The sequence below is a fragment of the Lynx canadensis genome, chromosome D1 (assembly GCF_007474595.2).
Source record: "Lynx canadensis isolate LIC74 chromosome D1, mLynCan4.pri.v2, whole genome shotgun sequence".
NCBI lineage: Eukaryota > Metazoa > Chordata > Mammalia > Carnivora > Felidae > Lynx > Lynx canadensis.
This window is the reverse complement of record NC_044312.2, coordinates 86,899,572-86,919,879: the sequence shown is the minus strand read 5'-3', so window position 1 is coordinate 86,919,879 and position 20,308 is coordinate 86,899,572. Positions and strand designations below refer to the sequence as shown.

The following is a 20,308-nucleotide window of genomic DNA, read 5'->3' as shown; positions in this document are numbered from 1 at the left end:
GTGTCAGTGGGCTGGTTTCTGCCTCTTGGCTTCAAGGTTCATGTTCCTAAACAGAGTAAAAAGAATCGCATGACCCATGGCACGTCTCCCGTCTTGTTAATAGAGAATTCAGGGGGAAAGTTTAAGACGTAATCCTCTGTGTGATGGTCCTAACAACTGGCTAACTATGGTCCAATCAACTAAAGGCTCAGATACTAGGCGTGTGTGTGTGTGTGTGTGTGTGTGTGTGTGTGTGTGTGTACATTCCTTAAGATGTTATTATGAAGAAAAGGATAAGTGGAAGATAAGTGGACTGATATGAGGATTCACTTTTTTAAGAGAGAGAGAGAGAGAGCACGAGAGTGTGATCAAGGGAGGGGCAGAGAGAAAGGGAGACAGCACAGTGCCCAACTTGAGGCTCAATCCCATGAACCATGACAGCATGACCTGAGTTGAAATCAAGAGTTGGGCACTTAACCAACTGAGCCACCCTGGTGCTCCAAGGATTCACTTTTTTTTTTTTGAATCTTTGGGGGTATTTTATTTTATTTACTTATTTACATATTTTTTCTTTTAAGACCTCTATGTCTTTTTTGTTTGTTTTATTTTTAATTTACATCCAAGTTAGTTAGTCTGAGGATTCAGTTTTTTAAAAAAAAATTTTTTTTAACGTTTATTTATTACTGAGAGACAGAGGGAGACAGAGCACAAGTGGGGGAGGGGCAGTGAGAAGAGGAGACACAGAATCCGAAGCAGCCTCCAGGCTCTGAGCTGTCAGCACAGAGCCGGATGCGGGGCTCGAACTCACAAGCCGTGAGATCATGACCCGAGTCGAAGTCGGAGGCTTAACCGACTGAGCCACCCAGGCACCCCCCGAGGATTCACTTTTTAAAAGAGAGAGAGAAGAACCAGCTTGGTCATCCTCACCTTCTACAACAGGGTCAGCAAATTACCTAAAATTACCTAAAATGGGCAACCCTGTTCTCTATTGGTTGAATTCTCCAGAACAGTAAACCCATACTCATCATGATGACCTTGACACACGAAGGGAAGAAAGATCGAATTAAATTCAGTAGCATTGCTGGTTTTATATTTCAACATCCCATATATTCATTCATTGAACAAACATGAGTGGAAACATTAGATAATCAGAAAGACCATTCTCTAGTCATGCTGAATCAGCAGGATTGCTCTGTTGAGGCTTTTAATCACTTCGGTTCTCATACCGACCTTGAGTTACTCCCTTCCCATCTGGGCAGAAGCTCTAGTTTGTGGTGGAACATGCTACAGAGCACTCTGAACAGTGTGTGGATAAAATTATCTGCCAGGAGGGCACCCACCAGCCTTGGCAGAGAGGAGGAACAAACTACGTAGAAGGACTTTTTAGAATCATCTTTCAGCAGTGTGACTCTGAGGGTTGAAAACTGGACTGAGGTCAGCAGTCTTGGGTTCTGGGCCTTCATTACTGTATGGCTGTCTGACACTGGGCCTCAGCTTCTTCATCATAAGATAAAAGAGTTCAATTAGTATCTTCTACTAGTACATGGAATGGGAATACGGGTAAAAACCACATAAAGACAAGTTTCCAAAATCTTAAAGACATATCGTTCTTAATAGAGATGAAAAAAAAAAAAAAAAAGATCCTGAGAATTCTAAGAGCACTTCTCTTGGACACCAGTCCTAAGTGTATATTTGCCTCCCCCCTCCCACAAAAACCAGGCATTGCTTGTACTCAGGGATTCTGGTAAGAGCCTCTCTTTCCTAAATAAGATCAGCTGTAAACCCTGTCCTTCCTGAAGGCCATGGGAGCCTGGAGTTTGTGCAGGGAGGGACTCAGTGCTATAAAGATGGCACATGGCCCTATGTCAGCAGGACATTCTTACTGTATGTAAGACCCTAGTCTGAAGCTTGCCCGAAAAGTCCTTTCTTTGTAGCTCCCTGAGTTCAGTGAGGCCCATCTGGTTCAGCTAAGCCTGGCCTATCTTCCTTCAGCCAAGTTAGGGCCTCTCAAAAAGAAGTCCTTCACAGGGCCATTGACGGCATTTCAGATTGAACCCAATTTGGGCCCTGACTGAAACGATCATTTGCTTGATAACCGCCAATTTAGAGGAGTTAGGCAAGGCTCAACCAACACCAGCGCTCTTAATCTTTGCAACTAACCCACTGTGAGGCAGGTAATGTCTCATGTTATCCTTTTGAACCTATAGAAATCTAGAGCTGCTCTATCTAGATTTAAAAATCTTTTAAAAAATTATTTACTTATTTATTTTGAGAAAGAGAGGGAGAGAGAGAGAGAGAGGAGAGAGAGAGAGAGAGGAGAGAGAGCACACAAGTCGGGGAGGGGCAGAGAGAAGGAGAGAGGGAGAGAGAATCCCAAGCAGCCTCTGCATTGTCAGCACACAGCCCAATGTGAGGCTCGAACTCACGAACTGTGAGATCATGACCCGAGCTGAAATTAAGAGTCAGATGCTTAACCAACTAAGCCACCCAGGTGCCTCTAGAAGAACCAAATCTTAAAGATGAGTTTTGTGTTTTGGTTGTAGAGTTTCTGGAATTGGTTCTCTAATCTGGTTAGATTTAAAGGCACTAATGGCTGTATTTCCTGTAGCACTGATAATCCATGGTGTGTTGTGATAATAGAGATACACAAAATATGAGCACTGGATGCTCCTAAGCAAATATATACAAAAGGCAAGGTTCTGGGTGGCCACATAATATACTTTTTCAAAGGAAATCCATTGCTGGCTCTCATGAGAAAGAGTTATCCCCACTTAGTCCCCTTTCCTGTTAATAGACTCATCACTGACCTAAAGAATTTGGCTTTGCAAATGGCTGGCTTCACTTTGCTGGTTGCTGAAAGCCCCTGGGTTTGGGAGCAGCAGTCTGGAGGCAGCACATCTTGTGTTACTTGGCCAGGAGAAATCTCATGAAGCAACACGAAATGGTGTCTGTTTGGGTCATCTGTTTGTTTCCTGCCTCACTCTCCTATTTTTAAGAGTCACTGTAATATTAACAATGACTATGACAACAGTGATCACTCACATGGCACATAGCTCTCAGACTGTACACAGATACATGTAGTTAATTTTTACAATGCTATGAGGTAGGTATTATTATTAGTCCCATTTTACAGATAGGGAAATGGAGGCAAATCCAAATAGCTAATGAACAGGGAGCAAGGATTTGAACTGGCTCCAGGATCTATGCTCTCAGCACACTTGGATGATTAATAGGACACTGTTGCATCCTAGCCAAGCCACTCAGTGGTGAGATGATCTTGGACTGGACCCTAAAACTCTTTAAGCCCCTGTCTCTGAATCTTACCATGGGAATAAGAACATGGTTGATGGAACTGCTGTGAGACTAAACCAAGATGATAAATGTAAACGGCTCAGTTCAGGGGCATCTGGGTGGCTCAGTTGGTGAAGCATCCAACTTTGGCTCAGGTCATGACCTCATGGTTTGTGAGTTCGAGCCCCATGTTGGGCTCTGTGCTGACAGCTCAGAGCCTGGAGCCTGCTTGGGATTTTGTGTCTCCCTCTCTCTCTGCCCCTCCCCCACTCACGCTCGGTCTTTCAAAAATAATAAACATTGAAAAAATTTTAAAAAGGGGCTCAGTCCAGGGCCTACGCATTGAAAGGGCTCAGTAAATAGGCTTCACATTCATTAAGACACCAGTGTACTATGGGCACAGTCAACTCAGCCCAGTTCTGACACCAGTGACAGAAGGAAAGAATGCTTAATAGAGAGCAGGTGACCGCAACACTGTAGGACAGACAGCTCTAGACTCAGGAGCACAATGTGGAGAGCTGGGACACTCTGGCAACACGTTTGTTTTTCCAAAACAAGCTAGCAAAATATTGCTTTGGGAAAAATATTTAGTGCTCCTTGTTCTAGAGAGGTGGGTCAAGCCTGTGACCAGGAGCTACTAAAGTTGCTCTGCTATTCATAGACAGGCTGGCTGTCTCCCATCCCTCCCGCCCTGACTCCATTCATTTGACTTGGCTTATCATCTCTGATGGGCCACAAGGACATCCTCCCCTGCATAGACCTTGTGAGTCCCAGTTAACAACTTACCTAATGGAGCATCTTTATTTTAGGAGGTGAGGCTGAGAAGTGAGGGAACAAAGCTCCAGATGCCCACATGTGTCAGCCTTGGTTTGAATAATGGGAGGTCACAGGTCAGCAGTCCAGGCTGGAGAGAGTTCACTAAACTATCTAAAACAGATCCTGAAGTAAAGGAACAAAGAAAAATTTTATCAAAAATAAAAATTAAATATATCCATACAGTGGAATATCATTCAACCACAAAAGGCAATGGAGTACTTATACAGGCTACTACATGGATGAACCTTGAAAATATTATGCTCAGTGACAGAAGCCAGTCACAAAGGACCATATGTTGTATGATTCCACGTATAGGCACACTTTGTAAATGTAAAATCATACGGGATGTGGAAAGTAGATTAGTTATTGCAGGGGAGGGAAAAGGGCCTGATGGATATGGAGTTTCCTTTTGGCTCATGGAAATGTTTGGAATTGTGCAATGGTGATGGTTGCACAATATGGTGAATAAACCAAAACCACCATTGAATCGTACACTTAAAAAAGTTAAAATGACATTTTATGTTAAGTGACTTTTATCTCAAATCAAAAATTAAGCAATAAACTCTAACATTCTAAAACAAATACATATATCAAAAGGGTATGAATTTTAAAACCGTATTCTTCATATTTTTTCCTACACCTTCTAAATTTTCTACACTAAGCATGAATTTCTTTAAAGAAAAATTTTTATTTTGAAACAATTCCAGAGTCAGAAAGTTGCAAAGATAGCACAGAATGGTCCTGGATACCCTTACCCATTTCCCTCTGTAGTTACATCTTATTTAACTATAGTACAATATGAAAGCCAGGAAATCGACATTGGTACAGTGTGTGTGTGTGTGTGTGTGTGTGTGTGTGTGTGTGATTTTATTACATGTGTTGATTTGTGTGAGCACCACTGCAATATAGATGCAGAACCATTCCACCACTACAAAGATCTCCCTCATACTACCCTTTATAGCCACACTAAGCTTCCTCCTTCCCACCTCCTGCTCATCTCTAGAATTCCATCTCTATAATTTCACAAATGTGATATAAATGGAATCATACAGTATGTGACCTTTGGACATTTGCTTTTTTCACTCAGCATAATGCCCTCGAGATCCTTCCAGGTTGCTGCATATATCAATAGTTGGCTTTTTTGTTGTTGTTGAGTTTGATTCCATGGTATGGCGGACCATAGTTTAACTATTTATTGATGGATGTTTTAGCATTTTGTGCATTTTGGCTATCACCAATAAAGCTGCTATGAATATTTGTGTTCAGGTTTTTTTTCATTTCTCTCCGGTAACTGCCCAGGGATAATTTGCTGGGTCATATGGAAAGTCTATGTTTAGGTTTTTTAAGTTTTTATTTATATAAGTAATCTCTACACCCAATGTGGGGCTCAAACTCATGACCCCGAGATCAAGAGTCACATGCTCCACTGACTCAGCCAGCCAGGCGCCCCTATGTTTAGTTTTTTTAAGAAACTGCCAACCTATTCTCCAGAGTCAATGTACCATTTTACATTCCCACCAGGCATGTATGAGAGATCCAATTTCTCTGATTCCCTGTCAGCATTTGGCATTGGCATTGTCGTTATTTTTTTTTACTTTAGCTACCTTAATAGATGTGTAGTAGTATCTCATCATGGTCAAATGCATTTCGTTAATGGCTAGTGATGGTGAACAACTTTTCATGTGCTCATTTGCTGTCTGTATACCCTCTTTGATGCTATGGCTCTTCTGTTGTCCATTTTCTAATTAGGTTGTTTGTTTTTCCTGTTGAAATTTGAGAGTTCTTTATATATTCTTGATACAAATCCTTAGTCAGATGTGTGGTTTGCAAATAATATTTTCTCCTAGTCTGAAGCTTGTCTTTTCCTCCTCTTTACATAGTCTTTCACACAGCAAAAGCTTTTAATTCTTTAGAAGTGTGATTTATCTTTTTATTTTCTTTTATGGAATGTGCTTTTGGTGTCAGGTCTAAGAACTCACCATCAAGCCTTAGATCTTGCAGATTTTCTCCTTCAAGTTTTACAGTGAAGAACTACTTTTTGAAAGGACCTTTTTTTCTAAAAGAAAGACATGGCTATTTGGAATACAAAGAAAAACTCAATGGGGAAAGTTAAAACCACTAATAAAACCAACATCCAGAAATATGTTTGGTATTAGATGCCAGGACTTGCAACTTAATAAAAATGTCACCTCCTTTATAATGGGAAAACAGAACCCTCCACCAGTAAACTGCACTATTGAGTACCCATCAGAGTGCTGAGGGAGAGGTGCTTCTCTTAATGCCAAGATCAGCTGGGGGAGTTGCCGTTCGGAAAAGGCTAAGAACTACTGACCCAAACAGTGAAACTCATGTTTATGAACCACAGCTGTTAGTCACAGACTGTAATTGCCCCACTAGATAAAGAAGCTATTTAAGAGAGCAGGTTGCTATAGCTGAAAAGAAACAGAAAATAGTCTTTTGGAAATCACAGGATTGTAACTAAGGGGAACATCAGGTTTGAAGGTGGGGCGGATCGTTGTGTATTCCCTGGCTTGAGACAGGCTGATCTTGCATGAAGATCTTGCAAGATCCCAGCCCTGGCTGATGTTCTGTTTTGCTGGAGAGACTGGTTGAGGTTCTCTTTTTCAAGTCCTGCCATGTGGGGGCTTCCAACGACTAGAATCCTTCCAACCTACACACTTCTGATTCCTAGGCATGTGGAACTTTGCCTCTTGTCCTGCCCTCCTCACCTGCCTGACATGTTGGTCACAGGGTAACAGCTGTGATGAGAGCAATGGACTCTGGGGGAGTACTCATCCCCCCGCCTCACCCCACCACCTCCAAGCAACAGACATGAGCTAGTCTTAAAGCATTAGATACTTCAGGGGCATGGCTCCCTACCCCTCACCACCAACCTTCTGAGAAGTTGATATTTTAAGAAAGGGCATTTTTAGGGAAACTTGAAGGGAATTTTGAAAGGGTGAAACTTGCAGTTTAAATTGCTTAGCGATGTTAGGAAACAGTCCTGAATTTGATTTGGTTAGGAAACAGTCCTGAATTTGATCTAGATTTTCAAACATCTAGTTTGCACTCATTGGAACTTACCTGAAGTACTTAATTATGTACTTGCAAAGAAAATCCTATTTTTTGATTGCCAAGTAAGAATCACTTTTGTTTGCTGAATAGTGAGGAATCAGGTAAAACTCTGGATGGTGACAGACACATAAAATTTCATAAAAATTTAGATTAAAAGTTAATTGTATGGTAAAAATTGCAACCTAAATGTCCATTAACTTAAATTACGATATATCCATACAAAAGCTCAGCATTTATTGTCATGGAAAGGTTTCTACATATATTGAGTTTTTAAAAGCCAGCTTTAGAAATTAACAAGTAGAATTTGATCCTATTTCTAAAAAGGCATTGGGAAAGAATATAACAAGACATTATCAGTGGTAATCTTTACATGATGAAGTTATGGAGAATTTTACTTTATTTTTTATTTTTTTTCTGATTTTTCCAAATCTAAATTCATTGAGCTTATATTGCATTAATAATCAGAAGAAAACTAGTTCCCGTCCATAGTCATAGGGCTACATGTTAAACAGAACTGTATATATAGCTTACAATTGTATGTATTACTAGTTTTATAAGTTATAAAAACTCCTATCTTAAAGTAGTCAAAAGGGATAAGGAGTATAAGGTGAAAAGTAAGAATTATCTCTCTTATGAATCCAATTTAACTACTGACAACGGGAATATACATATTTAAAATAAAACTTGGAGCACCTGGGAGGCTCAGTCAGTTAAGCGTCTGACTTCGGCTCAGGTCATGATCTTACAGCTCATGGGTTCAAACACCCGCATCAGGCTCTGTGCTGACAACTCAGAGCCTGGAGCCTGCTTCAGACTCTGTGTCTCCCTCTCTCCCACTCATGCTCTGTCTCTCTCTCTCTCTCTCTCTCTCAAAAATAAATAAACATTAAAAATTTTTTCAATAAATAAATAAAATAAAACTTGATTAGTGAGAGATCTGAAAAGCAGAAGCTAACGTTAAAGAAGTATGAGAACCTTGAAAACAAGGGAATGAAATTACCAGCCTAATGCCAACCACTCCTCAGCCCACTGCCAGAACACCCCCCTTACAATCACATGGCCCTTCTAATAAGGGAAATCAGCCTCTTTACACTCTGAGCATGTGGGTCCCAACAGACTCCCACACCTAGCCAGGCATGCAAATTAGTATGGGCCCTAACACCCACATGAATCAAGTCACGTTCGAATTACAGAGCACATTTGGATGGCAAGTCACAGAAGCAGCAAGTGTTGCTCCTGGGTGTGTGGAAGACTCTTCCTGTCTTCTGTACCCCTCCCAACCCTAACTTGTTTATTCAATAGTTGACTCCCAATCCTCAGTGCTTTGGCTTAAATGTCACTTTTTCAGAGAAGAGAAAAATTGGCTTGGCTAAACTGGCATAGCCCCTTCCTTTATTCTCTGTCATCATCCCTGATCATATTTTTGGGAACACTTATTACCATTTGTAATTTTTAATTTTGTGTATTTATGCCTGACCTCTGCCTTCCCTCTCTCCCCAGACTGTAAACTTCATAAGGGCAGGGACCTTGTGTGTATGTGTGTATTTGTGTTTGTGGGTAAAATATGGCTTTGTTTAGCAAGCTTTTAGCCCATAATAGGTATTTAATAAACACAGTGTAAACAAGATGGAAAATTTTAAAAGTCCATTTTTGAGATGAAACTCTAATTTCATTAATGTTTTAGATAAGACTGACCCTTGACGGGTAGGGCTGTTTATTTCTTCATTCATTCTTCCATTCATTCAACCAACAAACTTTTATTAAAAGCCTACTCTTTGTAAGACTCTGTGCTAAGTACTGGGGACAGAGGTGCCTAGCAAGGAAGACAAATAGAAAGAAGTGAATATGATCTAAGGAGACATGATCTAGGGAGATATGGGTAATTGGGGTTTTGGGGGAGCATGGAGCTATTTCCTGGTCCTTGAGAACCACAGCTGGGTTTTTCTCCACCATCACCCTATGACATCCATTCAAACCCAACGTCATACCCAAGATTATGACTAGGGTCATCTGTGTATCTGTCAGTATGTATAGAAAAGATTATAATCAGGGGCGCCTGGGTGGCTCAGTTGGTTAAGGGGCCGACTTCAGCTCAGGTCATGATCTCACGGTTCATGAGTTTGAGCCTCGCGTCGGGCTCTGTGCTAACAGCTCAGAGCCTGGAGCCTGTTTCAGATTCTATGTCTCCCTGTCTCTGTTCCTCCCCTGCTCACGCTCTGTCTCTCTCTCAAAAATAAATAAAGATTAAAAAAAAAAAGAAAAGATTATAATCAATGTTTTTAAACAGAAAATTGTATAGGGAAGTGACACCATAGCAAACAAATAAGAAACCAGAGGCACAGTTTGAAAAGCTGCCTCTGCAAAGAAGGGTTTTATTAAGTGCACTCTGTCGCTTTTTGTCCTTCCCTCCATCCTTCCTCCTTCCCTCCTTCCTACTATTCTCTCTCACACACAGCTCAGACACAAGACATGGAGAAACAAATGTTTTCTGACTCGATGACTTCAGCGGATTAGTGCTCCTTTGAAAGTGATATTGTTACAGCCATAATGTGTTTATGTGTAACACAGACATCTTTATGTATAATGCAGACGTGTCTGTGTGGGGAACATTAACATCCTGGCCTTGTCATTTAGTGAGGTAGGAAGTTCAGCCTAGGACTAAAGATCCCCTAAAGCTTTGGGGAATCTTGATACAGGAGAAGGAGGGAGCAGGAGAGAACAGGGGAGATTTCTTTAAGGATTATTTCTCTTTTTTTTCCCTCTCTTGGGCTTAACTCCTACTCTCTGAGAAACACCCTTTTCCAACACAGCTGGGATGGTTGTCAGGCAGAGGTATCCTTGCTGAGGATAGCAGTCATCCAAAAAAGGGTCAAGCAATCAGAAGATGCTGGAAAATCACAGAGATACCACAATGAGAGTTCCACTTTATAATAACGTGATGGCAAAGCTGTAACAATACTGTAACAATATGAAACAATATGAAAGTATATAAATAAAAAGTTAGTCTAGCTTCTCTGCTATTCCACTTCCCAAAGCAGCAGTACTCAGTAGAAATATAATGTGAGCCATATATGTAATTTAAAGTTTTCTAGTAGCCACATTAAAAAAGTAAAAAGGAACAGGTGTAATTAATTTCAATGATGTATTTTATTTAAAGTAATGTATCCCAAATATTACTACTTCAACATATAATCAACATTAACAAATTATTCATAAAATATACAATTATTATGGAGATATTTACTACTTTTGGTACTAAGTCTTCTAAATCTGGTGTGTACTTTTCACTTACATCTCAATTTGGATGCTAAATTTTCATTGAAAATACTTGATTTGTATTTAGATTTCACAAAACATACAGTTGAAGTACCCGTTTTTAAATTAAATATGAAGTAGTTAAAATTAAATTAAACTTTATTTTTAAAGTTTATTTATTTATTTTTGAAAGAGAGAGAGAGAGGGGCAGAGAGAGAGGAGAGAGAATCCCAAGCAGGCTCCATGCTGCCAGCGCAGAGCCCAATGCAGGGTTCGAACTCATGAACCATGAGATCGTGACCTAAGCCAAAATCAAGAGTCGGAAGCTTAACTGACTGAGCCACCCAGGCATCCCAAAATTAAATAAAATTTTAAAATCCAGTTCCTAGTTACACCAGCTATATTTTGAACTTAGTAGTTACACGTGGCTACTATACTGAACTGTGCAGCCCCACAGGAAGCCACATTACTTTTGGTGTGAAACTTTTTCTCTAGACATATGCATATAAATATATAACTAAATACAATATGCATTGCACATACCTGGATTTCATTTCAGAAAAATGTAATCACACTGTATATAATTTTTACTCAGCAATTTAATTTTTTCATTTAAAGTTATATTTGGGATATTTTTATTTTTAGTACATATGGACGTGCATTCTTTATTGTGGTTGTATCGTAGATTTATTTAGCCACTTCCCTACTAGTGGACACAAAAGTTGTTTTTTATGTTTTGCAGTTATAAACATCCATGCTTGCATACTTATGCTAGTATTTCCACAGGATACATCCCAAGAATTGACACCTGGCCAAGGGCATGTACCTTAAAACATTTGGAAGCTAGTGCCCTCCCAAATAGTTGTGCCAAATTTTAACCTACACACTTGGCTGGCATTCCTTTCCAGCATCTATAGATGGTCCAAATGTCAGAATCCTAAAACATCAGGAAGAAAAGATCTTATAGCTCATCTATTCCAGTCCCTTTATTTCATGGAACAGGAAAATCAAACCTAAGCTGTGGGAAAAGGCTATGCAGCATGTTTATCGCCAAGCTGGGACTCGAGCAGCTCTCAGGTTCTTGCCCTCTGTCCCACCATGCACGGTGGAGCTGGGCAGAGTCTTTGGAAGCATCCTGGGGAAGAGCAGCCCTCCTTGGGCTCAGCCTACGGCCCCCTCCTCCTGCACTTTGTCATTATCAGCTGGCACTGGCTGAGATCAGCAGGCCTTTCAATGGAGCATCACCTTACGCCTCAGTGAACCACGAGCGGGAGCCAAGGGAGACTTTTCCTGGACATTTGTATCCAAAATTAAACTCAATCTGCTCAAATCCTTGCTACAATTTCAAAGTGTGCCTTTTCCCTGCCTTTCTTCTGCTAAATACAGCCAAATCATGGACCCAAGCAGAAGGGGGGAAAAATAGGTGTTTTGTTTCATGCAGAAATAAACTCCACCATTCAGCAATTCCTGGCGGGCCAGCTCAGACACATTCCAGCTTTCATAGGAGTCACTTTGGGAGGACAGAGGCAGAAGGGCATGCACATCCTTTTGGGAGAAGGTAGTTCCCTTTAGCTACCCTCCAGCTGGTGAGGCCTGTGAGATATTAGCGGCAACTCACATGCCAGCGAGATGGGCTCCTCTGGGGACTGTACCCCTCCCTTCAGCTCCCTGGAACTTCATAGATCCCACGAACACAAGAGCTACCTCGTGGAATCCTTGCGGGTAAACTCCGTGCTCAAATGCTCATTGGTGGCAAAGTGGGGCCTGGAAACCAGCTCTCCTCTGTCTCCAAAACATTTCCCTCTTCCCCATCGGTCAGTCCCTGTCCCCATCCATACCCTGCACAGGCACAGAGGGCTTGGTTTCTCTGCTACCTGCTGCCTACACCTCCAGCCCAAACTCATTACAGGCATTAAAAATAAAAAACCTCTTTCTTATGCTACTCATTAATTTATTTTTCTAAAAATCAATTCCTACATTTTAATTCTACTTATTTTTTCTTCCTCTTTTACCTTATACTCCCTCTTACCTCCCAATTATGATGCCTCCTCCACATAGTGGCAAGAAAAAGCCCAAATTCAGGTACAAGAAGTCTCTTATTTTGCTACATGTTGCCAAATAGTTTACATTTTTATACCTGGTGCCTCCTTTTGCTCTTTTTTTTTTTTTTTTTTTAATTTGTATGATGTTTCTTTATTATGGGAAGACAGGAAAGAGGACCGCAGTAGGAAAAAACCAGGGAGCAGGAGAGCACAAAAGCAAAATAAGGATTCATTCCATGCCGTATTAGCACATCATCATAAGGCTTCTGACTTTGTCGTTCCTGGCACATCTCCACCCCCAAATGCCACTCACCAACTGGTCTGGTGGTTTTACTTCTGCCGTATCTGTCAAGCCCACCCACTTCATTCCATTTTGATCCTCTCACCCTAATTCAATCTCCCCCCGATTAGCCCTTGTCCACTGACACCCACTCTTGCCCGTCCAGTGTGTGTCCCACACTGTAAACGGCATGCCCCCAAAGGACTTTTAAGCCTCATGTTAAGCACTGTAGGGAATAATCATAGCAGTCATCATGACCATGTTAAAATTTGTTGAGCACATCCTGTGTGCCAGGTTATGATTTTTAATGCTTTCATACCAAAGTCACCTAGGCTTCACAATCCTGGACGTAGATATTATTATCTTAAAGGTAATGAAATTGAAGCCCGGGAATGAATGTAGGTAATTTGCCCGAGGAGACACAGCAATCAGGGGGCAGAACCAATGTAGAAACCCCACTCTAGAAGAATTATTAAGAAATATCCACATAATTAATATTTGGGTATACAGCAATGCCGGTGGGGTCACACTCAGGGGTAAGTGGTTGCACGGACCCCACAGGATGGGAAGTGAGTTGCATCCACCCGCAGGATGTAAGTGAGCCCCCACCTGGACTGCTGAGTTGGGAGACTACGAGGCTGCATCTGGGCACTAGTGGGAAACTGAGGGATTAAAATGTCTGTCCTGGGCCAGGTTCCGGCTGGAACGGGGAGTGCATTTGTTTCCTACTGCTGGTGTAAAAATGATCACAAATTTAGTGGTCTGACACAATATAAACTTGTTATCTTATGGTTATGAAGATGAGAAATCCCAAGAGGGTCTTACTGGGCTAAAAACCAAGGTAGGCTGGGAGGTCTCCATCCCTTTCTGGTGGCTCCAGTGGAGGATCCAATCCTCGCCTTTTCCAGCTTCCAGAGGCTGCCCTTGTTCCTTGGCTTGTGGCCCCAACCCAGGAAATGCATCGCTTACTCTCCCTCAGTCCTTACAACTGCTTCTCTGACTCCGGCCCTCCTGTCTCCCTCTTTCACTCTTAAATGGACTCTTCTGATTATATGGGGCCACCTGCCTAATCCAGGATGATCTCCCCACTCAAGGTCCTCAACTTATACACATCTGCAAAACACTCTTCAGCCACATAAGGTAATATGTTCACAGGTTCCAGGACATTTTGAGGATGCATTATTCTGCCTCCCACGGGGGCTTGAGTCTTACTTGCTTTCCTATCCTTCATGTCTGCCACACAATAGGTACACAAACCTTTGATGAATGAATAAATGAAACAAGTGATTTCAAGAAACACCCCAGAATAACAGAGTGTCTGTCTCAGGAGTGTAAGGAAATGCTGCCATTTTTAACTTGGAAATTTGGAGTTGGGGGGGGGGGATAGTTTTCTTAATCTTAATTCCTGTGGTTTGGACAAAGCCAAAATTAATGGTGGTGCCTAAGGTTAATATTAGGTAGTGCTGAATGAATTCTTGATTTGCCAGTTGTCTTTTTTAAAAAAAAATTAATGTTTATTTGTTTTGAGGGACGGAGAGTGCACAAACAGGAGAGAGGCACAGAGAGAGGAAGAGAGAGAGAATCCTAAGTAGGCTCTGTGCTGCCAGCACAGAACCCAACGCAGGGCTTAAACTCCCGAACCGTGAGATCGTGACCTGAGCCTAAACCAAGAGTTTAGGTTGACAGACTCTTGGTCAGCTTGGTCAGACTCTTGGTTAGCTTGATAGACTGAGCCACTGAAGTGCCCACGTTTTCCAGTTGTCTTAGTCAGTTTGGGCTGACTGTCTTAGTCAGTTTGGTAATCACTGATTACCATACACTGGGTGGCTTATAAACAACAGAAATTTCTCACATTTCTGGAGGATGGAAGTGTAAGATCAGGGTGCCAGCACGGTCATATTCTGGGAGAGCCCTCTTCCCGCTTGCAAATGGCCAACGCCTCATTGTATCCTCACAGGGAGCTAGTTCTCTGTCTCTTCCCTTTCTTTTTTTAAATTTTTAAAAATATTTTTTAGAGAGAGAGACAGAGCGTGAGCAGGGGAGGGGCAGAAAGAGGGAGACACAGAATCTGAAGTAGGCTCCAGGCTCTGAGCTGTCAGCACAGAGCCCAACATGGAGCTTGAACTCACAAGCTGCGAGATCATGACCTGAGCCGAAGTCAGATGCTTAACCGACTGAGCCACCCGGGCGCCCCCTCTGTCTCTTCTTATGAGGGCACTAATCCCATCTGCGAGAACTCTGCCCTCATGACCTGATTACCTCCCAAATACCATCACACTGAGGATCAGGATTTCAACATATGAATTCGGGGAGGGGGACATAAACATTCAGCACATAACATCAGTCTCTTCTGAACATTGCCATCTTCTAACTACAGCAGAGGACAGAGAGCTGATAAGAACAGAACTGTGTAGAATCCTCTTTCTTCTGCAGGAGACAGTGGGAAGGACGGTTGAGTTCCTAGCTCAGCAGCAGCCTCTATCCTCCATGGGAAGAACACGTCTCCTCTCCTAGCTGTAGCAGTTGTGCCTGGGGTAACTCCACTGAGGCCCAGACAAAGTGTGGTCTTTCAGGAGCTCCACACTAACCAGGATTTAGCTCAAGACTCTTAGCAGGATTTACAAGGTCCCACCTACTCTGACCCTTGCCTACCTTCCAGCCTTGCCTTCACCCCCCCACACCCCAGTTACGCCAGCCTCCAAAGCCAACTCCTTCTGCTGCAGGACCTTTTGACGTGCTATTTCACCAATTTTGAAATACTTCTTCTAACCAATTAATTCCTACTTATCTTTGGGCTTGGCCTAAAATCATATCCTGAGAGACATTTTCTTTAACCTGCAAATCTAAATCAGTGCTCTTTCCTCATTAAAAGGTCATAAAAAAAAATGGCACATAGTCAGGAACTGGGGGCCTGGACTCATGCTGACTGACACTATATTCTGAGCCCACCACTCATTAGCTGTGTGGCCTTGAGCAAGATGTGCAGACCTTCATGACTTTATTTCTTTATTTTTTTGATGTTTATTTATTTTGAGAGAGAGAGCATGCACGTGTGCATGCACACAAGTGGTGGAGGAGCAGAGAGAGAGAGAATCTCAAGCAGGCTCCGCACTATCAGCAGGGAGCCTGATGCAGGGCTCCATCTGACAAACCGTGAGATCATGACCTGAGCAGAAACCAAAAGTCAGACACCCAACAGACTGAGCCACCCAGGTGCCCCTATTTCTTCATCTTTAAAATGGAGCTAGGGGTACCTGGGTGGCTCAGTCGGTTGGGTATCCAACTTTCGGCTGAGGTCATGATCTCACTGTCCGTGAGTTCGAGCCCCGCGTTGGGCTCTGTGCTGACAGCTCAGAGCCTGGAGCCTGCTTCAGATTCTGTCTCTCTCTCTCTCTCTCTCTCTCTCTCTCTCTCTCTCCGCCTCCCCCACTCGCATTCTGTCTCTCTCACTCTCAAAAATAAACAAACATAAATAAAATGGGGCAAATAATAGCATCTACCACAGGAGGATATATGAGGATTAAATGGGATAATCCACGTAGAAAGTTTGGACAAGGGGGTGTACTATTGGCATAAGCTATTGTTTTCTTTTCTAGCAGTTATCCAAATTGTAATTATAAAATTATTTTTGTTATTACTTGTTTAACATCTGTTTTTCTACACACCTCAGGTTGTAAGGCAGCAAGGCAGTGTCTCTCTCTCTGGTTCCCACTGTACTTGTGGTGCCCAGCACACTGCCTGCCATGTTACAGGCTCTTGATAAACATTTCTTGAGTGAATGGATGAATGTATTTCCTATTCCTAGGCCGGGTCCCATAAAAAAAAGCTCACTTTGTCAGAAAGTAACTGATATTATTAAAGAACATTGTCTGCACATTTTTGATTGTCAGATTCTGGGCTGATTAGCAGCCTAGAGTTAGATGTGACATTCACCGTCTCTCCCTTTCTGGGGCCCGTTCTCACGCAGGGCCTTGTGATGCTCATTGCCAGGCAGATTTATGAAACATCTCAACAGACGCTTACATTCCATATGTTACAATTTACACATTCCTGCTGGGGTCAAGGTGGGGAATGGCATGCGTGCTAATAGCTGCATTTCTCACATGAACTTTCACATAAACCCTTTTCCCAGCTCGTTTCACTGATACATTATAATATACTTTTATAAACATTTTTTTCAAGGTCATGAATGAATGCTTCCTAATTTCCATTTTTAGAGGATTACAAGTCTCGAAAGGGCAGCTAGAGGTTTCTTAGCCAAGCCCCATCCACAGGCCAGAACTCCCATCTGACCTATTCTAGCAGATCTCCAAAGAAACAGGACAATAACATTTTTCAGGGAATCTCACAAGTTCTCACTGGTTCTTCCTTCCTTAGGTTTCAAAGATACTCTGACTGTACGTGTTGATTGCGCAGTTTTTACTCTAATTATATTTGAAGTCCTAGAAAAAGCACCCTTTTGCCAGAAAACATCCAACACAATTGCTCAACCCAAATGGCCACTGCTGAGCCAGTTCGTCATGTCGGTGGAAACCTCCCACAGAGTGCTTGCTTCTTGGCAAGAGGGAGGACCCACACCAGTCTTCCTGTGCCTTCTTTTTCTTTCTGACCTGAATTGTCAGTCAAGCTAGATCTTTGTTCCATTTGTCAAAACACCATTGTTCTCTCTCTTCCCTGTGGCAGTTTCATTTCTATTGTTAAAAAAAAAAATCAGAAGTCAGTGCAGCCTTGGGTTGTTGAAAGCAGGTCTTATTGACTGGGCAGCCTAGCTCGTGGCCAAGAGCCAGCCTCATCTTTGGTGTCCAACAGACCATGGAAATAATCTCGGGCCAAGCAACTTTGGCTCCATTGGGAGACGACAACCTGCAAAAGAATTTCTGTCACCCACATTGTTCTGTGCTGGGGTAACTTATTGGATTCTGGTTTCTACAACAGGGTAATCTCCCAGTTATGATATCTCATGTAAAATAATAAGCTTATTAAAAATAAAGCTTATCATTTGTCTTTTTCTTTCAAATTTATTTTTTGGGGGGCGAGGGGTGGAGGGAAAAGGGGACAAAGGATCCAAAGTGGGGTCTGTGCTGACAGCAGTGAGCCCGATGAGGGGCTCGAATTCACGAACTGCAAGATCATGACCTAAGCTGAAGTTGGACACTCAACTGACTGAGCCACCCAGGCGTACCGTGCACCAAATCTTACCATTTTTCTAAGAGAAATGTTTTATAAATCTGCTTTTTGAAGAGTCTGCGGCCCCAGGCTATTGAAAAGACACACGCTGTTTAGTGGTAACCTAGGTTGATCTTACTCAACAGCGATTTCATGTGAGGATAGGATAACATTTTTAGATGTTGAGTAGAAATACTATAATTTTGGATACTCCCACTATCGTGATTTTTTTCCTCCCCATCTCTGACATGATTTTCCCCGGAAGATGTATTTTAAACAAAATTCAAAATTCAATACCTCTATTAGACTGGCCTCTAAATGTTGCTTAAGGGAAAAGTGATTTCTCCAAAAATGGATAAGTAATTCCTTTTCCTGTCTCTGTAAATTGTTTTTCAAAATAGCTGTTGGGATAATTTATTTAATAGATCGATTGGGAGTTTAATTGGGCATTTTAGGGGACTCCTGAAGATCCTAGAAACTTTCAGGAAGAAAAAGCTAATTTATATATGGGCTCAGAAACCAGAATGGCTTTGGATTTCCCAAAAGCAATGCTAGAAGCTGAAAGGCAAAGAGCAATGTCTTCAAAATTCCAAGAGAGAATTATTTCTAATCTATCATTATATAGTCGGCCAAATAGGAATCAAGTGAAGGTTGGGATAAGGTCATTCTCAGGCCTACAAGCCCCTCTGAGTCCATGTCCACCTTTCTTCACCTTGCTCTGGGCCACTAGAGGCTGACCTGTATAGATTGCCATGATGGGCTTTCTTGCCTTCCACTTCCAGTAGGATTTGGCTAATGGGAAATACTGGCAGAGTTTGGAGGGAGTCTGCCATTTTCCATCTGTGGGACTTTGGACAAATGACAAGCTTTCTATGCCTCATATATACAATGGGGATGTTTATATGACTTTTCCTCAGAGTTTCTGTAGGGATAAAATGAAATAATCTAAGAAAATAGGTAGCATAGTGCCAGTCATTCAACAAATACCCAATAAAAGGTAGCCATTATTATTTATTGTTATTCCTATCCTTGTGCCACTGCTAGCCTGCCCAGACCTGTCCACTCTTCAAAGAAGCCAAATGACCAAAATGGTGGGAATGCCACCCTTATAAGCTTTAAAGCTTCATTTGTGAATCCTGAAAGGTTGCAAACAAAACAAAACAAAACAAAACAAAGCAAAACAAAACAATAACAACAAAAAACTGAACCAAGAAGTTTCATGCCCAGCCTTTGAAGCATGGCTTAGGCTAAGAGAGCTGCTCTTGCTTTCTGGGTTGGACCCCAGCAGGGTGGGGCATCCTTCAGCAGCTGGCTCCAAGTTCTACCCACAGTCTTCAGTTCATTATCACAGTGCTTACTGCCAGAGATAAAGGGGAAACTGGAACCAAGATGCATTTCTGAGAAGAGTGGTGGTCCCAAATACCTGACTGAGGACCCACAGCTGTCTTCCTAAGGCACTCAGCCAGCCAGAGCTGTCTCAACTTTTGAGTCTGGGACTCCCTCCCTGGGATATTTAACCCATCTCTCCTACCAACTGTATGAGAAGTTCCAGAAAGTCAACTGTAATGGAGTCTTGTCTTTTCATATAACCAGAAGGTGCCAATTTGCCCCTATGAAGCCATTTTCCTTTTTAAATTGGTAATATCCCTTTAGCTCACAACTTCAGGATTGTTTGTGCAAGTGGGAGTGAGGAGGGGAGACACATGTAAACAGAAGCTGCCCTTGTAAGAAGAAAAATTGAGAAGGCTCAGCTCAGTAAATGTCAGGAATGGTTGTGTGTGCATGTGTGTGCATGCACAGGTGAACATCTATAGTACATGTGAGCTCTGGGTTTACAAAGGTGCATTTTCCTCTTCCTGTGACCATCAGAAAACGGCTAGCCCTGAGATCTTTTGTGAGCCACCTTGTTGGAAGCCTAAGTGGACCTTCAATAGAGTTTCCTCCTGCTTTATCTAAACACAATATTGGTGTACTCATACATGCCATTGCTCCTCTCGATTCAATCCTGCACATGAAAATTCAGGTCTGAAGAGAGGCAGAGAAAGAGAGAGGGGGGAATCATTTAGAAAGGGAAAAAAATTGCCTTGGATTCCTTGAAATAGTAAGTTCTTTCTATAACTCCCCCACAGTGCAGTAATACTGTTATTCACTATTTAACAAAAAAAAAAATTAATTTCAGGGACACAGCCATTGTATGAAGTAGGGCATGCCAGAATTTGATACAAACAGGAAGCGGGTGGGTAGACTTTGGTTGACACCGTGTGGTTGGAAACAGTTTCTGTGACAAAAGCAATTTAATTTTAATTGGGTCTGTGGATCTTGTCACAATTGGGCTGGACCCTAAGTATGAATCTGAGAATAAGCTAGGCCAAGGGCTTCTGCAGAAGTGGATCCGTGAAGTTTA

General features: G+C 42.1%; 1 long non-coding RNA gene across 1 annotated transcript in view; it reads right to left on the bottom strand.

Moving 5' to 3' along the window:
• LOC115525946 overlaps positions 1-20,308 on the bottom strand; it is a 64,947-nt gene that overhangs the window by 31,588 nt on the left and 13,051 nt on the right. Inside the window, exon 2 of the long non-coding RNA XR_003972498.1 lies at positions 4,057-4,209. This is a non-coding gene — a long non-coding RNA (uncharacterized LOC115525946). The remainder of the gene's footprint in view (positions 1-4,056; positions 4,210-20,308) is intronic.